The following is a 23,366-nucleotide window of genomic DNA, read 5'->3' on the forward strand; positions in this document are numbered from 1 at the left end:
CTTTTGACTTTATTTGCTCTTATTTGGTTTTACAAACTCCGATATTTTGGATGACTTTATCCAGTTCCCATGTTTGATCATACCCTTTATCTTGTGTGATGCTACACTATTATCTTTTAGCTATCCATGTGATAATCACTCACTTATCTTGTTGGTGTCATGTGCATTACTATTCATTCTTATCTTGTTTGCGCACCACCAAGATGTATGTGACATGGAAGAGTGACCCATGATCCTAATTGATTGTGCATTTGCATTCAAACGCAAATTTTAAATAATGCACAAATTTAGGGGGAGCTCTTACTTTTCACATACTTCTCAAAGCGTCGATGCTAATCATTGATTATATCGTTTGTCAAAGCTTTGATATATATGTTATCATCAATTGACAAAAAGGGGGAGATTGAAAGCACAATTGCTCCCTAGGGTGGTTTTGATAATTGATCACAACATATGCATCACTTGACTAATATGTTTATCCAAGTATTTTCAGAAAAGTTCAAAACATGCTTTGGCTAAAGGTTTATGTGGAGATGCTCGTTGATGCAAGAAAGGAATAAGATTGGCTCAAGCTTCAAGCTAGAAGACTCTTCATTTTATATTTGTGAGAAATCACTTTTGAGTGCATAGGAAAGCCAATACTATTAAAAGGGGGTGAGGTATTAAAATGAATTGGTTGCTCAAATGCTCTAAGTTAGCCACCAAAATACTCATTCATTTTTCCCCACATAACCATTCTATCCAAAACCACATACTCAAATTCGGTGCCATCAAATTTCACATTTGGGCCCACCAAGTTTGACCTCAGACAAAACCCAAGCCGCCTCCACCAAATCGTGCAACCGAAATCCATATTGGTGCTACCGAGTTTGGGTGACTAACTTTCAGTTGCCTCGGTACACAAAATTGGAATTTCTGACTTTGAGTATCGGTGTCACCGAGTTTTCTCATGTGACGGTTGATACGTCTCCAACGTATCTATAATTTTAGATGGTTCCATGCTATTATCTTGTCAACTTTGGATGTTTTGTATGCATGATTATGCTATTTTATATCTTTTTTGGGACTAACCTATTAACTCAGTGCCAAGTGCCAGTTTCTGTTTTTTCTATGTTTTTGACCTTTTTCAGAGAAAAATATTAAACGGAGTCCAAACAGAATAAAACTTGCGGGAATGATTTTTTCCATAATAGAAGATACGCAGGGGACTTGAGAACCAAGGCAAAGGACCCCGGGGGAGGTCACAAGCCCCCTAGCCGCGGCCTGGGGGCCGCGCCTAGAAGGCTTGTGGGCCCCCCGTGGCTCCTTTGCCCTACTTCTTCCGCCTATAAATTCCCCAAAAATCCAAAACCACCAGAGAGAGCCACGAAAATACTTTTCCGTCGCTGCAAGCTTTTGTCGCCGCAAGATCCCATCTGGGGACCGTTCTGGTGCTCTGCCGGAGGGGGATTCGGACATGAAGGGCTTCTTCATCAATACCATTACCTCTCCGATGATGCGTGAGTAGTTCACCACAGACCTTCGGGTCCATAGCTAGTAGCTAGATGGCTTCTTCTCTCTCTTGGATCTTCAATACAAAGTTCTGCATGATCTTCATGGAGATCTATCCGATGTAACCTTCTTTTGCGGTGTGTTTGTCGAGATCCGATGAATTATGGATTTATGATCAGATTCTCTATGAATATTATTTGAGTCTCCTATGATCTCTTATATGCATGATTCCGTATCCTTGTAATTCTCTTTGAGTTATGGGTTTTGTTTGGCCAACTTGATCTATAATTCTTGCAATGGGAGAAGTGCTTGGTTTTGGGTTCAGACCATGTGGTGTCCTCACCTAGTGACAGAAGGGGTAGCGAGGCACACATCGTGTTGTTGCCATCAAGGGTAAAAAGTTGGATTTTATATCTATTGCATGAATTTATCGCTCTACATCATGTCATCTTGCTTAAGGTGTTACTCTGTTTGTTATGAACTCAATACACTAGATGCATGCTGGATAGTGGTCGATGTGTGGAGTAATAGTAGTAGATGCAGATAGTATCGGTCTACTTGTCTCGGACGTGATGCCTATATGTATGATCATTGCCTTAGATATCATCATGACTTCGTGCGATTATATCAATTGCTCGACAGTAATTCGTTCACCCACCGTAATACTTGCTATCATGAGAGAAGCCTCTAGTGAACACTATGGCCCCCGGGCCTACTTCACATCATATTTCCAGATCTACACTTTTACATTGTTGCACTTTCCACCTTCGGATCTCACCTTGCAAATAATCGTGAAGGGATTCACAACACCTTTATAGCGTTGGGTGCAAGTTTGTTTGTTTTTGCGCAGGTACTTTGGTGCCTCATCTTGATACTTCTACTGGATTGATACCTTGGTTCTCAAACTGAGGGAAATACTTACTGTACTGTGCTGCATCATCCTTTCCTCTTCAAGGGAAAAACCAACGCAAGCTCAAGAGGTAGCAAGAAGAATTTCCGGCGCCCTTGCCGGGGAGTATTCAGAGTGAAGCATATCCAAGTAACTATCGCAAACTCATCTCTTGCAATTACATTATTTTCCTTTTGCCTCTCATTTTGCTCTCCCCCACTTCTGAAAAAACAAAAATTTACAAAAATATTCGTCTTTTTCGTTCGCCCTTTTCTTTCGCTTGCTTTCTATTTGCTTGTACGGGATAGTCTACCTATCCTTATGGCTAGTCCTATCGCCTTGAACGATACTCCCGAGAGCGAAGTTCTTAATTTCAAACAAAATGAGGGAGAAAACATAAAGGATGCTTGGTATAGGATTTGCAATGCTCAGAATAGATCCACTCGTAAGCAATCTACTACCGTTCTGCTTCGCAACTTTTATGTGGGTATTTCCCCTTGGAATAGGTATGTTCTTGACACAATCGTAGGCGGAAATTTCTTGGGTAGCCATACCGTTGATTCTTACGGTGCCTTAATAAATTTGGTAGGCTCACCCCCACTCATGGTTAATGGAACTACCTTAACTTTGGAACATGTGATGCGTAGGCTGGATATCATTGAAAATAAAGTTGCTACGATTGAACTCATTGAAAATTTGGATAAAAAGATCCACAATCAAATCACTCAGTATGGATCCATGGTGGGAATGACTTTGAAAATTTTAAAGGAGAGGTAACCCACAGTTAACGAAAAACTAGGTCATGATTCCGCTAGAATTGGCAAACTAGACGATGTTATAACCAACTTGGGTTCCGCTTTTGCCGTTGTTCAGAACACTCTAAATTTTGCCCACAATAAGGCCACCAAGTTTGTTTTTGTTCCTAAAAACAGTGGTGAACCATCTAGTAAGAGAGATGAAGATCTTAAAATGTTGAGTGTTCACCCTACTTATGTTTGAGCACCAAAGACGACGATACTTGATTCTATCACCTTATGCCTAGCTAAGGGCGTTAAACAATAGCGCTTGTTGGGAGGCAACCCAATGCATTTATCTTTGCTTTTTTGCTTTCTATTTTGTTGTGTCCACACCATCATAATTCTGTTATGATTGTGTTTTTTGTGTTTATTTTTGTGTTTGTTCCAAGTAAAACCTTTATGACTAGTTTTTGTGATGGTTGTTTGATCATGCTGAAAAAGACAGAAACTTTGTGCTCACGAAATTATTTTTAATTCCTATCCCTAAAGAGATTTTGAGTTGATTCTTTTTGCTTCTGGTTGATATGCAAATTTCCCTAATTTTCATAATTTTTAAGAATTTTTGAGATACCAGAAGTATACGAAGTATACATATTGCTACAGACTGGTCTGTTTTTGACAGATTCTTTTTGTTGTGTTGATTGCTTATTTTGATGAAACTATGGATAGTATCGGGAGGTACTAGCCATGGAATAGTGAGAATACAGTAATCTAACATCAATCTAAATCGAAATCAAGTTCACTACACTACCTAAAGAGTTGGAAGTTTGTTTTCTTATGCTAATGATATCACGAGTTTCTGTTTAAGTTTTGTGTTGTGAAGTTTTCAAGTTTTTGGAGATGTTCTCATGGACAATGGGATAAAGAGTGGAAAGAGCTCAAGCTTGGGGATGCCCAAGGCATTCCAAGACAAATTCAAGGACACCAAAAAGCTTAAGCTTGGGGATGCCCCGGGAAGGCATCCCCTCTTTCGTCTTCAAGCCATCGGTAACGTTACTCGGAGTTTTTTTTATTCACCACATGATATGTGTTTTCTTGGAGCGTCGTGTATTATAGGAGTCTTTTCTTTTTGTTTTTTCGCAATCATCCTTGCTGAACACCTTTTTGAGAGAGACATGCACTCATCGTGAAATTGCTAGAATACTCATTGAGCTTCACTTATATCTTTTGAGTTAGATAACTTTGCTCTAGTGCTTCACTTAGAACTTTTTATAGCACGGCGGTGTCATATTTTGAAGAAATAAAAACTCTCGATCTTCACATATATCTTTTTGAGAGTGCTCTCCCTAAGTAACTTGGTAATTGTCTTGTGTTACGAAATTAGTCCTAAATATGATAGGGATCTGAAGAGGATATAATAAAAACTTCCATATTCAAGTGCATTGATTAGTAAGAGAATTTTGATTCCTAACAACTAGTTTGAGATATGGATTTGGTAATATTAGAGTTATGTTAGTAGGGTGTTGTGAATCTAGAAATAATTGCGTTGAAGTTAGTGATTCCCATAGCATGCACGTATGGTGAACCGCTATGTTAGGACGTCGGAGCATAATTGATTTATTGATTGTCATCCTTTGTGTGGCGGTCAGGATCGCGCGATGGTTAACACCTACCAACCCTTCCCCTAGGAGTATGCGTTTAGCACTTTGTTTCGATTACTAATAAAACTTTCACAATAAGTATGTGAGTTCTTCATGACTAATGTGAGTCCATGGTGTAGATGCACTTTCACCTTCCACCATTGCTAACCTCTCTAGTGTCGCGCAACTTTCGCCGGCGCACAAACCCACCATATATCTTCCTCAAAACCGCCACCATACCTACTAATATGGCATTTTAATAGCCATTCTGAGATATATTGCCATGCAACTCCCACCATTCCGTCTCATGACTTGTGACGTCACTTTCATATTGCCATTGCATGATCGTCACATAGCTAGTGAGATGTTTCAATGTCATGCGTTAAGCTAGATCGTTGCACATCCCGGTACACTGCCGGAGGCATTTCCTATAGAGTTATCATTGTTCTAAGCATTGAGCTATGAGTAAATAAAAGTGTGATGATCATCATTATTAGAGCATTGTCCCATGTGAGGAAAAAGAAGAGGCCAAAGATGCCCACCAAAAAAATGAAAAGAGGCCAAAGATCCCAAACAAAAAAAGAGAGACAAAAAGAGAGAAGGGACAATGCTACTATCATTTTCCACACTTGTGCTTCAAAATAGCACCATGTTCTTCATGATAGAGAGTCTCTTGTTTTGACACTTCCATATACTAGTGGGAATCTTCATTATATAACTTGGCTTGTATATTCCAATGATGGGCTTCCTCAAAATTGCCCTAGGTCTTCGTGAGCAAGCAAGTTGGGTGCACACTCACTAGTTCTCCTTTTGAGCTTTCACGCACTTATAGCTCTAAGTGCATCCGTTGCATGGTAATCCCTACTCATTCACATTGATATTTATTGCTGGGCATCTCCATAGCCCGTTGATACGCCGAGTCGATGTGACCATCTCCTCCTTTTTGCCTCACAACTTCCACCACACTCTATTCCACCTATAGTGCTATATCCATGGCTTACGCTCATGTATTGCGTGAGAGTTGAAAAAGTTTGAGAAAGTAAGAGTGCGAAAACAATTACTTGGCCAATACTGGGGTTGTGCATGATTTAAATTTGTTGTGTGGGGATGATGGAGCATAGCCAGACTATATGATTTTGTAGGGATAACTTTCTTTGGCCTTGTTATTTCAAAAGTTCATGATCACATTGCTAGTATGCTTGAAGTATTATTGTTTTCATGTCAATAGTAAACTATTATTTTGAATCTTACGGATCTGAACGTTCATGCCACAAGAAAGAAGTTACAAAGGACAAATATGTTAGGTAGCATTCCACATCAAAAATTCAGTCTTTATCACTTCCCTACTCGAGGACGAGCACGAGTTAAGCTTGGGGATGCTCGATACGTCTCCAACGTATCAATAATTTTTTATGGTTCCATGCTATTATCTTGTCAACTTTGGATGTTTTGTATGCATGATTATGATATTTTATATCTTTTTGGGACTAACCTATTAACTCAGTGCCAAGTGCCAGTTTCTGTTTTTCCGTGTTTTTGACCTTTTTCAGAGAAGAATATTAAACCGAGTCCAAACGGAATAAAACCTGCGGATTGATTTTTCCATAACAGAAGATACACACGGGACTTGAGAACCAAGGCAAAGGACCCCGGGGGAGGTCACAAGCCCCCTAGACGTGGCCTGGGGGGCCCGTCTAGCAGGCTTGTGGGCCCCTCGTGGATCCTTTGCCCTACTTCTTCTGCCTATTAATTCTCTAAAATTCCAAAACCACCAGAGAGCCATGAAAATACTTTTCCGCCGCCGCAAGCTTCTATCTCCGCAAGATCCCATCTGGGGACCGTTCTGGTGCCCTGCCAGAGGGGGGATTCGGACATGGAGGGTTTCTTGATCAACACCATTGCCTCTCCGATGATGCGTGAGTAGTTCACCATAGACCTTCGGGTCCATAGCTAGTAGCTAGATGGCTTCTTCTCTCTCTTGGATCTTCAACACAAAGTTCTCCATGATCTTCATGGAGATCTATCCGATGTAACCTTCTTTTGCGGTGTGTTTGTCGAGATCCGATGAATTGTGGATTTATGATCAGATTATCTATGAATATTATTTGAGTCTCCTCCGATCTCTTATATGCATGATTTTGTATCCTTGTAATTCTCTTCGAGTTATGGGTTTCGTTTGGCCAACTTGATCTATAATTCTTGCAATGGGAGAAGTGCTTGGTTTTGGGTTCAGACCATGTGGTGTCCTCACCTAGTGACAGAAGGGGTAGCGAGGCACACATCGTGTTGTTGCCATCAAGGGTAAAAAGTTGGATTTTATATCTATTGCATGAATTTATCGCTCTACATCATGTCATCTTGCTTAAGGTGTTACTCTGTTTGTTATGAACTCAATACACTAGATGCATGCTGGATAGTGGTCGATGTGTGGAGTAATAGTAGTAGATGCAGATAGTATCGGTCTACTTGTCTCGGACGTGATGCCTATATGTATGATCATTGCCTTAGATATCAGCATGACTTTGCGCAATTCTATCAATTGCTCGACAGTAATTCGTTCACCCACCGTAATACTTGCTATCATGAGAGATGCCTCTAGTGAACACTATGGCCCCCGGATCTACTTCACATCATATTTTTAGATCTACACTTTTACTTTGTTGCACTTTCCACCTTCAGATCTAACCTTGCAAATAATCATGAAGGGATTGACAACCCCTTTATAGCGTTGGGTGCAAGTTTCTTTGTTTTTGTGCTGGTACATTGGTGCCTCATCTTGATACTCCTACTGGATTGATACCTTGGTTCTCAAACTGAGGGAAATACTTACTGCTACTGTGCTGCATCACCCTTTCCTCTTTAAGGGAAAAAACAACGCAAGCTCAAGAGGTAGCAACCGTTAGTCACTTTTTCGGTGCCACCTAGTTGTGTATATTGGACTCACCGAGATTAAAAAGTTGGTGCCTTTAGTGCATGTCGGTACCACCGAGTTTGCCACTTCGGTGTCACCGAGTTTGTCACCTCAGGTGTAACGGTTGGATTTTGTGTGCTGCCTTTATATACCCCTTCACCCACCTCTCATTCATGGGAGAAGCACTCAGAACACACACCACATTGCTAGATCCATTTTCTTAGAGAGAGCCAACTACTCATGTGTTGAGACCATGATATTCCAATCCAACCATTTGAAACTTGGTCTATAGCCTCCCCAAACTTCTTTCCACCAAATCAATCCCTCCTACCCATGCCTATTGTACGAGAGAGTGAATTTGTGTTGAGGAGACTATATATAGAAGCACAAGAGCAAGGACTTCATAGTTCTACCCAATCTATTACCTTTTGGAGGGTGGTGCCTCCTAGATTGGTTAGGTGTCGCTTGGGATCCTCCTACTTCGTGTTGTGGAGTTGAACCAAAATATTTTTAAGGGCAAGGAGATCGCCTACTTCGTGAAGATCTACCATGATTAAGGCTAGTCCTTCGTGGGCGGAAGCCGTGGTGGAATAGACAAGGTCGCTTCTTTGTGGACCCTTCGTGGGAGGAGCCCTCCGTGGACTCTGATGACGAGTTGATGGATATACTTATCGCCCCTCATTGGTTACCCCGAGTGGAAGGTTGAGATGTAGTCAGCAGCAGATTTCCCTTACATGGGGACTGTAAGGTTTATCAAACCAAGAGGACTCCGAGAATCAACAAGTAGGTGTCCGATGCTCTGGTGCTAGCAGAAGACATGGACGTGCACACACAACAAATAACTGTGCTCCCAACAAGTTCAGAGAGGTTGTCAATCTCTCCGGCCTTGTAGTTTGCAAAGGATCAAAACACAAGCGGAAATAGCGATAGTGATTGCAACGAAAAAGGAAATAGAAACAGTAAATGGTGGAGGTGTAAACAATGGTGGTAATATGGACCAGAGTCCCATGATGTTCACTAGTGATGTCTCTCTCCCAAAATACGATAAACAACTATGTTGGGTAAACAAATTACAGCTCGCCAATTGACAGAATTATAAATGCACCGCAATGCTAATCATGCTACTAGAAAGTTAGAGGCTCAAAAGTAATGGGAAGTACGCCACGACAAGTAGATCGTTTATCCATCAGCATCTACTCTCTAATCACCCACCTTGAGATATCTATCCAAAACATCTCGCTGGTATTAAGTTGCGAACCCCACCCAAAGTGTAAACTCAAAGCAACGGACAACTACATTAACAAACTTTGCGTAAGGTAAACAATCCTTGCAACCGTGGTCACAAGCACCGTTGTTTTCTCCCTGGTGGCAATAGCACATCCCCTAGTCTCATGTTTCTGTCACTCAAGCTAAACATCTGGGGGCATGAACCCACAATCATGCATAACGCTCCCTCTTGGAGTTACAATCTACTACTTAGCCAAAGCAATAAAAAGCATCGGAGAACATGCATGGATTACTCAAGAACATAATATAAAAGGAGAACCAAATATATAACTCATCACAATATGAACATAATCTCATAATCCATTGGATCCCAGCAAACTCAGCATAGCAATATTCAGGTAAATTACATAGATGCCTTGATCATGTAGGACAACTCACAAGAGCTAAGCAATGAAGCACAAGATTGGAGAGAAGACATCACATAGCTACTGGTCATGGACTCATGGTCCAAGGAGGACTACTCACGGCACGTCCGGGAAGCGTCCATGGTGGTGGAGAAGCTCCCGGGGTCAATCCTCCCTCCGACAGGGTGCCTGGAAGAGGTCTTCTAGCGCTCCCGATCTCGGAAGAGCTACATGATACGTCTCAAACGTATCTATAATTTTTTATGGTTTCATGTTGTTATCTTGTCATCTTTGGATGTTTTGTTTACCCTTTTTATCTTTTTTGGTACTAACTTATTAATTCACTGCCAAGTGCGAGTTCCTGTTTTTTCTGTGTTTTTGACTCTTTCCAGATCTGATTTTGGAACGGAGTCCAAACAGAATAAATCACCGAAATAAATTTTTCCAGAACGGAAGAAGATCGGGAGACTTGAGGGCCAAGGCAGGGGACCCACAGGGAGCCCACAAGCCCTGTTGCCGCGGCCAGGGGGGAGGTCGCAACAACCAAGCTTCTCGCCCCCCTAGCGCTCCCCTGCCCTAGGTCTTTGGCCAATAAATTCCCTAAAAATCCAGAAAACATCAGGGCATCCACGAAAACACTTTTCCGCTGCTGCGAGCTTTCGGTTCCGCGAGATCTCATCTGGAGACCCTTCCCGGTGCCCTGCCGAAGGGGACTTTGGAGTTGGAGGGCTTCTACATCAACATCATCGCCTCTCCAATCACTCATGAGTAGTCCACTTCAGACCTACGAGTCCGTAGTTAGTAGCTAGATGGCTTCTTCTCTCTCTTGGATCTTCAATACAAAGTTCTCCATGATCTTCATGGAGATCTATCCAATGTAATCCTCTTTGGCGGTGTGTTTGTCGAGATCCGATGAATTGTGGATTTGTGATCAGATTATCTATGAATTATATTTGAGTCTTTGCTGATTTCTTATATGCATGATTTGATATCCTTGTAAGTCTCTCCGAGTCTTGGGTTTTGTTCGGCCAACTAGATCTATGATTCTTGCAATGGGAGAAGTGCTTGGTTTTGGGTTCATACCGTGTGGTGACCTTTCCCAGTGACAGAAGGGGCAGCAAGGCACGCATCGTGTTGTTGCCATCAAGGGTAACAAGATGGGCTTTTATCGTAGATATGAGATTGTCCATCTACATCATGTCATCTTGCTTAAGGTGTTACTCTGTTCTTTTGGACTTAATACACTAGATGCATGCGGGATAGCGGTCGATGTGTGGAGTAATAGTAGTAGATGCAGAAAGTATCGGTCTACTTGTTTTGGACGTGATGCCTATAGATATAATCATTGCCTTAAATAACGTCACGACTTTGCGCGGTTCTATCAATTGCTCGATAGTAATTCGTTCACCCACCGTCTACTTGCTTTCATGAGAGAAGCCACTAGTGAACACTACGGCCCCCGGGTCTATTCACAACTATCGTTTCCACTTTCACTTTTACTTTGCTTGTTTACTTTGTTGCTTTCAGTTCTCACTTTGCAAAAAATCTATAAGGGATTGACAACCCCTTCATAGCGTTGGGTGCAAGCTCTTTATGTTTGTGCAGGTACTTGTGACTTGACGAGATCTTCCACTGGTTCGATACCTTGGTTCTCAAAACTGAGGGAAATACTTACCGCCGCTGTCCTACATCACCATTTCCTCTTCAAGGGAACACTAACGCAAGGCTCCAAGGCTGCGGGGAAATCCTTTGCATATTTGCCAAGGAAGTCCCTAATGGCATAGCCGTAGTAGCAGGATTCTTGGCGCTGTACCAGGGAAGGTCTATTGTCGTAGTAGCAGAAGGATTTCTGGCGCCGTTGCCGGGGAGATCAAGTCAAGAATAGTCTCTCGTCAACGTGCTGATTTCTCGCGCGGGGAGGAGATCTATCCAAGTAGGTGTCACAAACTCATCTCTTGCATTTACCTTTTCTGCCAGTTGCCTCTCGTTTTCCTCTCCCCCACTTCACATTTTCCGTTTTCATTTGCCTTTCTCCTTTGCCGTTTTCATTTGCCTTTCTCCTTTGCTTTTTTTCGTTTGCCTTTTTCGTTCACCCTTTTCTCTCACTTTCTTTCTGTTCGCTTGTGTGCCATGTGCCTTCAATATGCTTGCATCTTCGCTTGCTGAAAATCTAGTGATATGGATCCTCATCCACTTGCTAATCTCTTTATGAGATCCAATTATGTTGAACCAATTGCTAGTGAGTTGAGTGCACTTGACTTTCTCTATAAAGTTTTGCTTGAGATGCGTGAATCTGAAAATTGTGAGGAAGAAATTTATGAAGTGATTCACGAGGGCTCCTTCGATGAAAAGAAAGATTGCAATGATTTCACTATAAATTCTATTAGTAACAATCATGCTAAAAAAATGCAAAACCCTAAGCTTGGGGATGCTAGTTTTTCTTTGTCCACTACTTGTTGCAACGATATTTGCAATAATATTGAAAGTGGGTTTGGAGAAGTCATGACTTTAGTTCATAATAATCCCACTATTTTTGAAGAGCGTCAACTTTGCATGCATGTGGATCATGAAAAGAATATCCTATGGGATATCTATATTGTTGAATTTGAACATGATCCCACATGTAATTGCAATGAGAGAGGAAAATATTGTGGTAGAAACTTTCATGTTACCATATTGCCTCTCGTTATGTTGAGATTGCTATTGCCTCTTTCTTCTTCCTTGCTGAAAGTGCGTTATATCAACAAGAGGGGGTGAATAGGAGATTTTTACAATTTCATCACTAAGGAAACTCCTTTTGAGGAAATTCCTCACTGATGACTAACTTACAGCGGAAACAGTAAAGGATCAGAAGTGCAAAGTTTCACAACAACAGTTTTTTAGAGTGAAGAATGTGAAACAGATTGCACAGTGAGCAGGCACGCAGACAACAGATGAGAAACAACTAACGTGAAGAATTTGGGGTTGAGGAAATTCGGAGAAAGTCTTCAGCAAATTCTTCAAACAGTCACAGTGAAAGTCATCAACACATAATACGGGAAAATAAAGAGTTGAGGAATTAGAACCCGTTTCTCAGTGAAGACAGTCATTGATGACCCAGTTCCAACTGTTGTGACAGTCGTACATCTGGTTTGGAGCGGCTTGGTATTGAAACCAAAAGACACCCAGTCCCGGGACACACAGTCTCTACCGTATTCTCCTTGAGCTAAGGACACACAGTCCTCGCCCAACACTCGTGGTAAGTCTTCAGGGCAGACTTCCAAACCCTCACAAACTTGGTCACCCGGCAATCCACAATTGACTGCTGGAAAGCTCTAGACCATGACGCCTAACCGTCTGGAGGATGCACAGTCCTCAAAGGTAAAAGGCTTCAGTCCCACACAGGAACAACTTCTTCAGTGATGCTCAATCACTAGGTTTGGTTTGTGGTTTCGGTGGGTTATGTATTTCCTCACTGATGATTTACTCTCGTAGGCTCTGAGGAATTTGGGTTGCTCTTATGACAAGTGTCAGTTTCTAACGGAGCAGCCAACCAGCTAGTGGTTGTGGGGGTGGCTATTTATAGCCTGGGAGCATCCCGACATGATTTGACACTAATGCCCTTAAATAATATGACCGTTGGAGTGGATAAGACCAATGACTTGGCGTGGTTATCAAAACGGTCGGAACCCCCAACTGTGAGAGTCCTCATGTCACTCATATTCCTCACTTGAGGCTTTTGGTAGGACTAGGCTTGGGTTGAGCATCATGAGGAAATTCATTCCATAGTGTAACTTCGACCCCCTTTAACAGTACGGTGTTCCTATTACTCATATGCGAAGAAAGTAAAACAGAAGTGTAAATCTTCATGCTTCAAATTCTTCAGAATGATTTTCTTCAGGAACCACCAGACATCTTAATATCAGTATCTTCATGAGGAATATCAATTTCATCGCAGATTCCTCGCGATTCATTTCTTCAGCTTCAGACCAATTTCTTCAACTGAAGACATATATTTTTAGGGGTCGATATTCTTCAAATATCTCAAACTCCTCAATGACTTATAGATCCTGTGTATACTCACAAACACATTAGATACTGAACCTATAAGTCTTCAAACCACCAAAATCACTAAGGGGCACTAGATGCACTTACAATCTCCCCCTTTTTGGTGGTTGATGACAATTAGGTTAAGTCTTCAACAGGGATCAAAAATATGAAGTGTAAATACTCATTTGAGGAATTTGAAATCAAGATTCAGAGACACTCCCCCTGAAGATGTGCATACCTTGAGGATTTTGCTTTTATAGCAAATGCACATTGATGATTTATATCATGAAGATCTCCCCCTGAGTCTTGTAAATCATGCATATATGTAACATATCATATGAAGAAAATGAAGATGCATGATGACAAATGGTATCTGACGAATTTCAGCATGCGTGCATTAAAACTTGAAGAATAAGCATGCGAAGAAAAACGTTCAAAAGCGTCAGAGTACCATCGGGCTTAAGTTACAACTCATTACATAAAAATTTCAGAAGAGCCAAGACTTTGTAACTTAAATATAGTTCATAAGCCCCAAAAATATCCCGCTTGAAGACTAACTCTCGAGTTTCTCCCCCTTTGTCATCAAGTGACAAAAAGGGACAAACTGAGGACTAACGCCCGTGAAGACTTCACTCCTTGGCGGTTGAGGAAGAGTTGTGATGCTTCTTGGGGGTAGTCTTCTTCTTTGGACCGGTAGCAGTGTCGAGCTGTTCTTCATCAGATTCAGCAGTGCGGAATGAAGAAAAGGAGTTGTTTTCTCTGGCACTGGAATAGGCCTGAACTTCTTCTTGGGAGGCCACGACCAGTCAAAGTCTCGCTCAAAGTCCATTTCTTCAAGCTCAGTCTGAGTCTTCAGATGTGCAAGTGTAGCCCAGGTGCGATCAAAAACCTCATGCAGATAGTGATGGTTAATCTTCACAGAGTTCTATGTTTCAATGAGGGTTTTCAGAATGGCACAAAACTGGCGTTTGATCCATTTGTGGTTGCGATCCACCTTCTGGTGAAGACTGAGGAGGAGCTCTCTGGTATTCAGCACGCGAGGAGGAACTGGGCTTGCTGGACGAGTCTCAGTATTGTCCCATGAAGAATAAGCTTTTGGCTCTCTAAACTGGCCATCAAGGGGCCTACTGCCTTCTTCAATCATAGATTTTCCTTTTCCTTCAATGGGCTCGAAAGTCTTCTTGTTGACTCAGATAGGAGGCATATAACCAACATGGTTTTGACAATCAGCGTGAAAGTTGATGCCTGTCCTTGTCCTGATGAATCTCATGATCCACGGGGCATATATCTTGTGATCAAAGGGGCACATGGCATTGTCGGCCAAAGTCCTCAAGAAGAAATCATGGATATTGATAGGAATACCGTGAATGATGTTGAAGAGGATATTCTTCATGAGGCCTACAACATCTTCTTCATCGTCATGGCCTTTGATCGGTGCGAGCACACTGCAGAGGATTCTGTAGACAGACCGGGGTGTGTACTTCAGCTCATGGACGAGGAAGGTTGTTCTTGAAGATTTTCCTACAGCCAAAGGCTTCATGAGGACTTCCATCATTCCATTTGGCAGCTCACGCTCACCATAAAGCTTCACTGCCCCATCTGAGGGAATTGGTACGGGCAGTTCTCTAAGGAGTTCAGAAGCAGGAGCCTTGTAGTGAGTGTTTTGTGACATCCAGTCAAACACCCAAGTGTTGATGTCTTCAGGGTTGCCAGATATGTGAAGAGTGGCATAGAACTGAAGAATAAGCTCGTTGTTCCAGTCTGATATGCCTGAGCACATTGGGAGCAAACCTGCATCGTGGAGTACACTGAGGACTGGCTCCAGGCAAGGTATTGCTTCAAGCTCAACATGAGGAATATGTGTGTGCTGGAATATCTTGTTTCGTCCATAGAGCACAGAGGCATAGTAGTTCATCTGAGACCTTGTCCAAAACTTCAGATGCCTCATTTGAGGCTTGTCATAAGGGTTCTCTCCGATGAAGTACATGCGTTCTTCAAAGAAATTTTCTTTCTGAAACTTTGGACATTTGGAGAATGGCTGACGCTGAACTGGCTAAAGATTTTGCTGAGGAATAGGGGAGGAGACAACAATAGCAGTCTCTGGGTTGAGCACAATGAATGCATTGTCTTGGGCGGGTACATTTTCTTCAGCATTTTCCTCAGGGTGAGGAATTTCATCAGCTGGTACTTCATGGTGAGGAGATGATGCTTGCTCTGGCTGAGCTTCAGGCTGAGGAATTTCTGCTTCTTTCTCAGTTGGAGGAGTTGGGTCAGCCTGTTCCTCATCTTGAGCAGTCTTCTCAGAATGTTGAATTTCGTCAGCATGAGGATTTTCAGCTTGTTTTTCCTCAGCTGGCTTTGTGGCAGAAGCAGTTTCATCAGCTGGTGCAGCTGATGCTTGAGCAGTTTCTGTCTGAGGAATAAGAGGTTGAGGACTGTCGTCAATCTGAATTTCCTCATCAGTGTGTTCCTCAGGGGAGACATCCTTCATTTCCTCATCTGCCTTCGTAGCTGGGTCATCAATGACGACCATCTCATAGGAAGGGGCGACATTGAGAGGCACCGGGTCCAGAGGAGCAGTTTCTTCAATTTCTTTGAGGCGCTTTGCCTCTGTCTATTCTACTGCTGAGGAGGCTTTTCTCTTCTTGGCTTTCTTTTCAGCAGCCATTGTTTTCTTCACGTCTGATGCAGACGGAATTATCTTCTTCACCTTTGAAGCTTTTGGTGAAGGTGTTCTCTCTTCAGTTTCTTCAGCTGGTAGTGAGGAACCAGCTGGAACAGAGTCATCAGCCTGCTTTGATGAAGCAGCTGGATCAGGAGCAGTCTCATCAGCGGCAGCAATTTCATCAGTTGGAGTTTCCGTGATGATTTCTTCAATGGCCGGTTCATCAACACGGCGCTCTTGGTGTTCTTCCTCAGCTTGAGGAGTTTCCTCCTCATGAGGAGATGCATCTGCTGGCTCCTCAACCAAGGGCTGAGGAGTTGGTGCTGGGGTGCGGTTCTCTTGTTGTAGTCATCAACAACACTAGTGGCCAGCTTGATGAAATTGCTCTTGAGGCTTTTGCGATCTGACAGCATGGCGTACTTGTCAGTCGATTTCTGCAGCTCTGCCTGTGTTGTCACGAGTGCATGAGGAGTCAGTTTGAGGAGATTCTGCTTGAGGAATTTCTCCTTTTTGATCTTTGCAACCTTTGCCTGCCTGGCCTGTTGTTCTTTCCACTTGGCTTCATTTATGAAGGTGGCCACCATGTGGCTGATGCCAGGGGGAAGTTTCAAATCATCAATAGGAGTGTTTGGGTCCTCATACCAGATATTGATGTAGTCAAGGAGGACCTTGGGGTCCATGGCCAGAGGAATAGCACTGCCTGATGCTTGAGCTACTCTTTCTTGCTTGTTTCTGATGATAGCTTGCAGGGTTTCATCATCATATTCATCACTTCCCTCTGATGCAGACGGGACTGCGATGATTTTGCTGGGGCTGGGCAGAGGTGCACGTTCAGCAGTTGCCAAAGTCTTCACAGGAGGTGTTGAAGACTTTGTCTCCGAGCTAGTTGCAGCTGGGAGTGAGGAGCTGGAGCTGGCGGTCGTATTCTTCACGACTTGCTTCTGTACTGGTTTCTCTTGAGGCTTTGGGGTTGGACTCTGAGGATTTTGATACTGAGGAGATTGGTGCTGAGGGCTTTGGCGCTGATGGTTTTGGTGTTGAAGGTTTTGGTAATGAGGGTTTTGGTGTTGAGGGTTTTGTGACAGAAGCCTGAGCAGACTTCTCTTGAGGCTTTGGAGCCCTTGGCTTTGATGGCACAGACTGCATTTGAGGAATTTCTGAGCCTGAGGTTTCTGCAGCTGAGGAATTAGCAGCACCGGAGGCAGCAGCTGAGGATTCATTAAATTTCCTCACTGCAGCTTCTGCCTGCCTCTTGAGCTTGGCCAGATGCTTTTCTTTCTCATCTGGATAGTCATCAATTGTCATGAGGCTTGAGGGATGTGCTACTTGATGATCCTCAAGCGGGGCCCATCTGCCAGGAGGCTTCAAAGCGAATGTCTTCGCATATTTAGGAGTCACAAACCTGTACTCCTTCCATTCCTTCGCCCATCGGCGTTCAATCTTCTGCAGCCGTATCTTTCTCTTGGCCATTGTCTCATTTTCATCAGGCGTACAATAGTCCAAGTAAATGTCCTCAGGGATATCAGCAGTTGTGTTTTGCTCAAGTTTCTTTCCTCCCTTCTGTTTTCTGTCTTCCTCCATTTCCCTCAGTTGAGGATTTTGCTGATGATTTTGAACTCTTGAGGATTCTGATGAGCCTTGAAGAGTTTCTTCCAGAAACACTGCAAATGAGTTAATGTGATGAGAACCGAGAGATTCATCAGCTGACATGTGTGTAGCTGTGAACAGAGTATAGTTGCGATGAATTTGGAGAGGTCATATGCGTTCTCAGACTTGAGGAAAATGAAAAAGTTTGACACTTTGAGGAATATAACCAGTGGTTGAGGAATTTGCCTAAGCATACTGTTCTTGGGTTCCAGAGTTGTACAGATCCGAAAATTCGCACAATTGAGGAATCTCGTGAAAGTCTTAGATGCTTAGCATAGTTCATCAATGATTGTGGTGATAGGTAGTGTTTGAGGAATCATGTGCGCATCGTATCTTGAGGAAAAACAGATTTCACATAGAAGATGTAAAATTTTAGATCAAATCTGCTGTAAAAATGGGATATATTTACCCTGGAAGGTGCGCACGAAGAACACAGAAAGTTGTGTTGGAGAGGCTCTTCGTTCGAGTGTCCAATGCACCCTAACTTGGCTACAGAGGACGTCTACGGCGGCGGCGGACGAAGATGGTCCGACTCCAGCGTGGTTCCAGCGACGGAGAAGTCGAGGGAGTGAAGCTCTTCCTCACCGGCGACGAGACTACCAGCGGTGGCGCTAGGGTTCGGTGGAGTGTGCTGTGGCAGGAGAGCGATGAGGCAAAGAAGAGGATGCCGAGGGGGATAGGGACATATTTATAGCCAAAAGTTACTGTTGGCGCGAGAATGTCGGACCAAATAGCCCCTGCCTCTACGTCTCCGCAGGACACGTGTAGCTCCCGTACGATGCGGTGGAGATAGTGACGATCGTGGTTATCCGATCGTGGGAAGTGGGGGTTCATTTACTGTGCCTTTAAAGAAGCAATTTTTTTGAAGATTTGAGAATTTTCGTTACAAAATCATCAGCTGACAAGGATGCAGTGAGGATTTTGAACAAAGTTTCAAGTAGAACGCATATGAAGAATTGAATAGACTGAATAAGTATAGCATAGAGGGAAAGTAGGGTCCGATCACATTCACTTAGCAGAAACATCAACATGAAGAAATAGCAATAAGTGAATGCTGTTGAGGACTAGAAATCACAGTCTATCTAGTCAAATCAAAGTCATCAAGTGTCTTTGAAGATTTTGTAATAAATCATCACAATGAAAAACAACTGTTTTGAAGAAGAACGCATTGTGAGGAAATTGATCATTTGAAGAAAATCAACTTGAGGGATTTCACATTGGGCGGTGGCGTTACCCACCATATAAGAAAGTTGACTACAGACGCCGCGTACAATTTTCGTAGGGCCCTGAGAATCAATTTCTTCGTTAATTTCTTCACATTCAGAGTGACATTCTTCATCAGTTGAAGAAAATCGATTCATCATGTGTTGCACATCTAACTCATCAACTTTGCATAAGTGTTAGGACGTGTGCATGTTTTTACAAAACATTTGAAGATTCTAAGATATTTAGCTCACACCGCAACTTGCAAAACCTTTTCTCATCCAAGGGCTTAGTGAAGATATCTGCCAGTTGATCATCAGTCTTCACATGGTCGATGAGGATATTGCCCTTGAGGACATGGTCCCGAAGAAAATGATAACGAATTTGGATGTGCTTGGTCTTCGAGTGATGTACTGGGTTGTATGCAATCTTGATAGCACTCTCATTGTCACAGTAGAGAGGCACATTCTTCATGTTGATGCCGTAGTCTTTGAGGGTTTGCTTCATCTATAGCAATTGAGCACAGCAAGAACCAGCAACAATGTACTCAGCTTCGGCAGTGGAGAGTGATACGCAGTTTTGCTTCTTTGAGGACCAGCAAACTAGTGATCTTCCGAGGAAATGGCATGTGCCAGAAGTTGACTTGCGATCCACACGGTCACTAGCATAGTCAGAATCAGAATACCGTACCAGATGAAGATTGGAGCCCTTGGGATACCATAATCCTAGTGTTGGTGTGTGAGCTAAGTATCGAAAAATATGTTTCACAGCCTTATGGTGTGATTCCTTCGGTTTTGCTTGAAAACGTGCACACATGCAAACACTAAGCATCATATCTGGCCTAGATGCACATAGATACAATAAAGAGCCAATCATAGAACGGTATACCTGCTGATCGAAATCTTTACCATTTTCATCAGTGTCGAGGTGGCCGTTGGTAGGCATCAGAGTCTTGGCACCTTTGCATTCGTGCATGTCGAATTTCCTCAGAATATCCTTGAGGTATTTCTCCTGTGATATGAAGATTCCATTGCTTTGTTGACGAATTTGAAGACCTAAGAAGAATTCCAGCTCCCCCATCATGGACATCTGATATTCTTCACTCATCATGTAGGCAAATTCATCACTGTATCTTTTGTCAGTACAGCCAAATATGATATCATCGACATATAATTGACATACAAACAGCTCATTATCACAGGATTTTGTGAAAAGAGTTGGATCGAGTGAACCAGGTTTGAAGCCTTTCTTCATGAGGAATTCCTTCAATGTATCATACCATGCCCAAGGGGCTTGCTTGAGGCCATACAGAGCCGTTTTGAGTCTGAAGACTTTGTCTGGATTCTTTGGATCCTCAAAACCTGGAGGCTGAGCAACATATACTTCTTCCTCAAGCTTACCATTGAGGAATGCACTTTTCACATCCATTTGATATAAGGTGATGTTATGATGATTAGCATAAGCAAGTAATATTCGAATAGCTTCAAGTCTAGCAACATGTGCAAAAGTTTCATCGAAATCTATTCCTTCAACCTGGGTGTAGCCTTGGGCTACAAGTCGTGCCTTGTTCCTCACCACTTGACCGTCCTCATTTTGCTTGTTTCGAAAAATCCACTTAGTGCCGATGAAGTTGTGCTTGCGAGGATCTGGTCGTTTGACGAGCTCCCATACATCATTCAGCTTGAATTGAAGAAGTTCGTCTTGCATAGCTTGGATCCACTCCGGTTCCAGAAAAGCCTCAGCAACTTTTGAGGGTTCTGTGATGGATACAAAAGAAAAGTGCCCACAAAAGTTAACTAAGTGTGAAGCTTTTGAGCGAGTGAGAGGACCTGGCGCGTTGATGTCATTGAGGATTTTGTCAACTTCTACTTCGTTTGCAATCCTCGGATGAGCTGGTTGAGGACTTTGTCTGGGCTGAGGAAGTGTTGCTGGTGCAATTTCCTCGGGAGCATCTTCTTGGTTTTTATCAGCGATGGGGATCGTTTCTTCACCAATTTGCTCAGTTGGGACAATGTCTTCAGTAGGCTTGAGCTTATCTGGATCAGAAGGCAATTGTTCTCTTTGCGAGCCATTAGTTTCATCGAACCGCACATCTACAGTCTCAACAACTTTGTTGTGATAGTTGTTGAAGACTCTGTAAGTGTGCGAGTCCTTTCCATAACCGAGCATAAAACCTTCATGTGCCTTAGGTGCAAATTTTGAGCTATGGTGAGGATCTCTAATCCAGCATTTTGCACCGAAGACTTTGAAATAACTTACATTGGGTTTCTTGTCAGTGAGGAGTTCATATGAGGTTTTCTGGAGGAATTTGTGAAGATATACCATGTTGATGATATGGCATGCAGTGTTGATTGCTTCAGGCCAAAAGCGACGAGGAGTCTGATATTCTTCAAGCATAGTTCTCGCCATTTCAACGAGAGTCTTGTTCTTCCTTTCGACGACACCATTCTGCTGGGGAGTATAAGGAGCAGACAATTCGTGAGTAATACCGAGTTCATCAAGATAATCATCAAGACCAGTGCTTTTGAACTCGGTTCCATTATCACTCCTGATATGTTTGATCTTGATGCCAAAGTTCGTCGAGGCCCTTGAAGAAAATCGTTTGAAGATTTCCTGCACTTCAGTTTTATACACTATGATATGCACCCAAGTGTATTTGGAATAATCATCAACTATGACGAAGCCATATAAAGATGATGCATTGGTTAGTGTGGCATAGTGAGTAGGTCCAAATAAATCCATATGCAGTAATTCGAATGGACGTGTAGTGGTCATGATGGTTTTAGAGGGATGCTTGGATCTGGTCATTTTCCCAGATTCACAAGCACCGTAGAGATGATCCTTGAGGAATTTGACTGATTCGATGCCGATGACATGCTTCTTCTTCGCGAGCGTGTGCAAATTCCTCATGCCTGCATGACCTAGTCTTCGGTGCCACAACCATCCTTCTGAGGTTTTTGCTAGTAAGCAAGTGGTTGGTTGAGGACCTGTAGAGAAATCAACAATGTACGAATCCCCTATTCTTACACCTTCGAAGACTTTGGATCTGTCAGATTCCATGATGACTACACACCTATATCTACCAAAGATAACAATCATATCAAGATCACAAAGCATCGAGACTGACATAAGGTTAAAACCAAGGGATTCAACAAGCATCACTTTGTCCATATGCCTATCCTTCGAAATAGCCACTTTGCCAAGTCCCAATACCTTGCTTTTACCTTTGTCAGCATATGTGATTTGCTTCAGAGGTGATGGAGTTAGTGGCATATTCATCAGTAAGGTTTTATCACCAGTCATGTGATGTGTGCAACCACTATCAAGAGCCCACTCAGTATTCTTGGATTTGTCATCCTGCAGATGAATTAGTATAGCTTACCATCTCATATGCTTCAGTTTTGAAGAATATGATACTAATTTCATCAGATCAGTAATTTCATCATAACAGAAATGTATGGACGTGTGAAATATTTCTATTTCATCAATCATTAGCTTGCGTCCTATCAAGCATTTCCTTAGGTCTCCAGCAAATTCTTCAGATGATGATTTTCATCTAGAGACCTGTCCTGCAGAAGTGATTAGTTTGATTTCTTCACCACCCACATCTGAAGGGGTGGCAAAGCGTTCATCATCCTGCGAGCACCATATGAGAAAGGTGGCATTGAAGCCAATGCACTTCTCTTAACAGTAGGGGGATTAAACTACTCATATGAATATGCAGAGAACTGGTTTGAGGATTTATGAACATAATGATTTGAGGAGTAACGTTCATATTCATATTCCTTGTAGTTTCCCTGCATGTTAGACACATAAGCACGGGTACGAGCATAGTTTTGAGCAGTTGAGGATTTTGATCCTCTTGAAGACTTTGGTCCTCCTGAGGAATTTGATCTGGGGTTCAGATTCTTCAGTGGTGGCATCATGAGGACATTCACCTGAAGATTTTCAAGACAGCTTTTGGGAACCCAGATTTTCCTCAGGGGAGGGCCATTCCTACAGTTAGTTCCAACATATCGAGCAAATACTTCACCAGATTGATTTTTGAACAGTTTATAGTTGGAGTCAAATGACTCATCTGAGGAATAGGATAATTCACATGAAAAGCTAGTTAGATTCGATGGATCAAAAGGAGGCCGAGTAGCACCAACCCATGAGGTTTTGGAATACTGCTCAGGTTTCCAATAAGATCCATCGGCATTTAATTTCCTCTCAAAGGCAATTCCTTCTTTCCTCGGGTTCCTGTTCAAGATCTGCTTTTTGAGCACATCACAAAGGGTTTGATGTCCTTTGAGGCTTTTGTATATGCCTGTCACGTACAATTCCTTCAATCCTGCATTTTGATCAGTAACGTTTGTGTTTTCCTCAAGTGAGGAAATAGACACAGCAGGTTTAGTTGAAGAATTTGTAGCAATAGTAGCATTTGATGATTCTGGTGAGGAATTAGCAGTTTCACGTTCAATGCATTTAAGACATGGACGAATGAATTCAACTTGATCAGCGCTGGTCTGTTGAGCTAGAAA

This window comes from Hordeum vulgare, chromosome 2H (assembly GCF_904849725.1).
Source record: "Hordeum vulgare subsp. vulgare chromosome 2H, MorexV3_pseudomolecules_assembly, whole genome shotgun sequence".
In the NCBI taxonomy this organism is placed as follows: Eukaryota; Viridiplantae; Streptophyta; class Magnoliopsida; order Poales; family Poaceae; genus Hordeum; species Hordeum vulgare.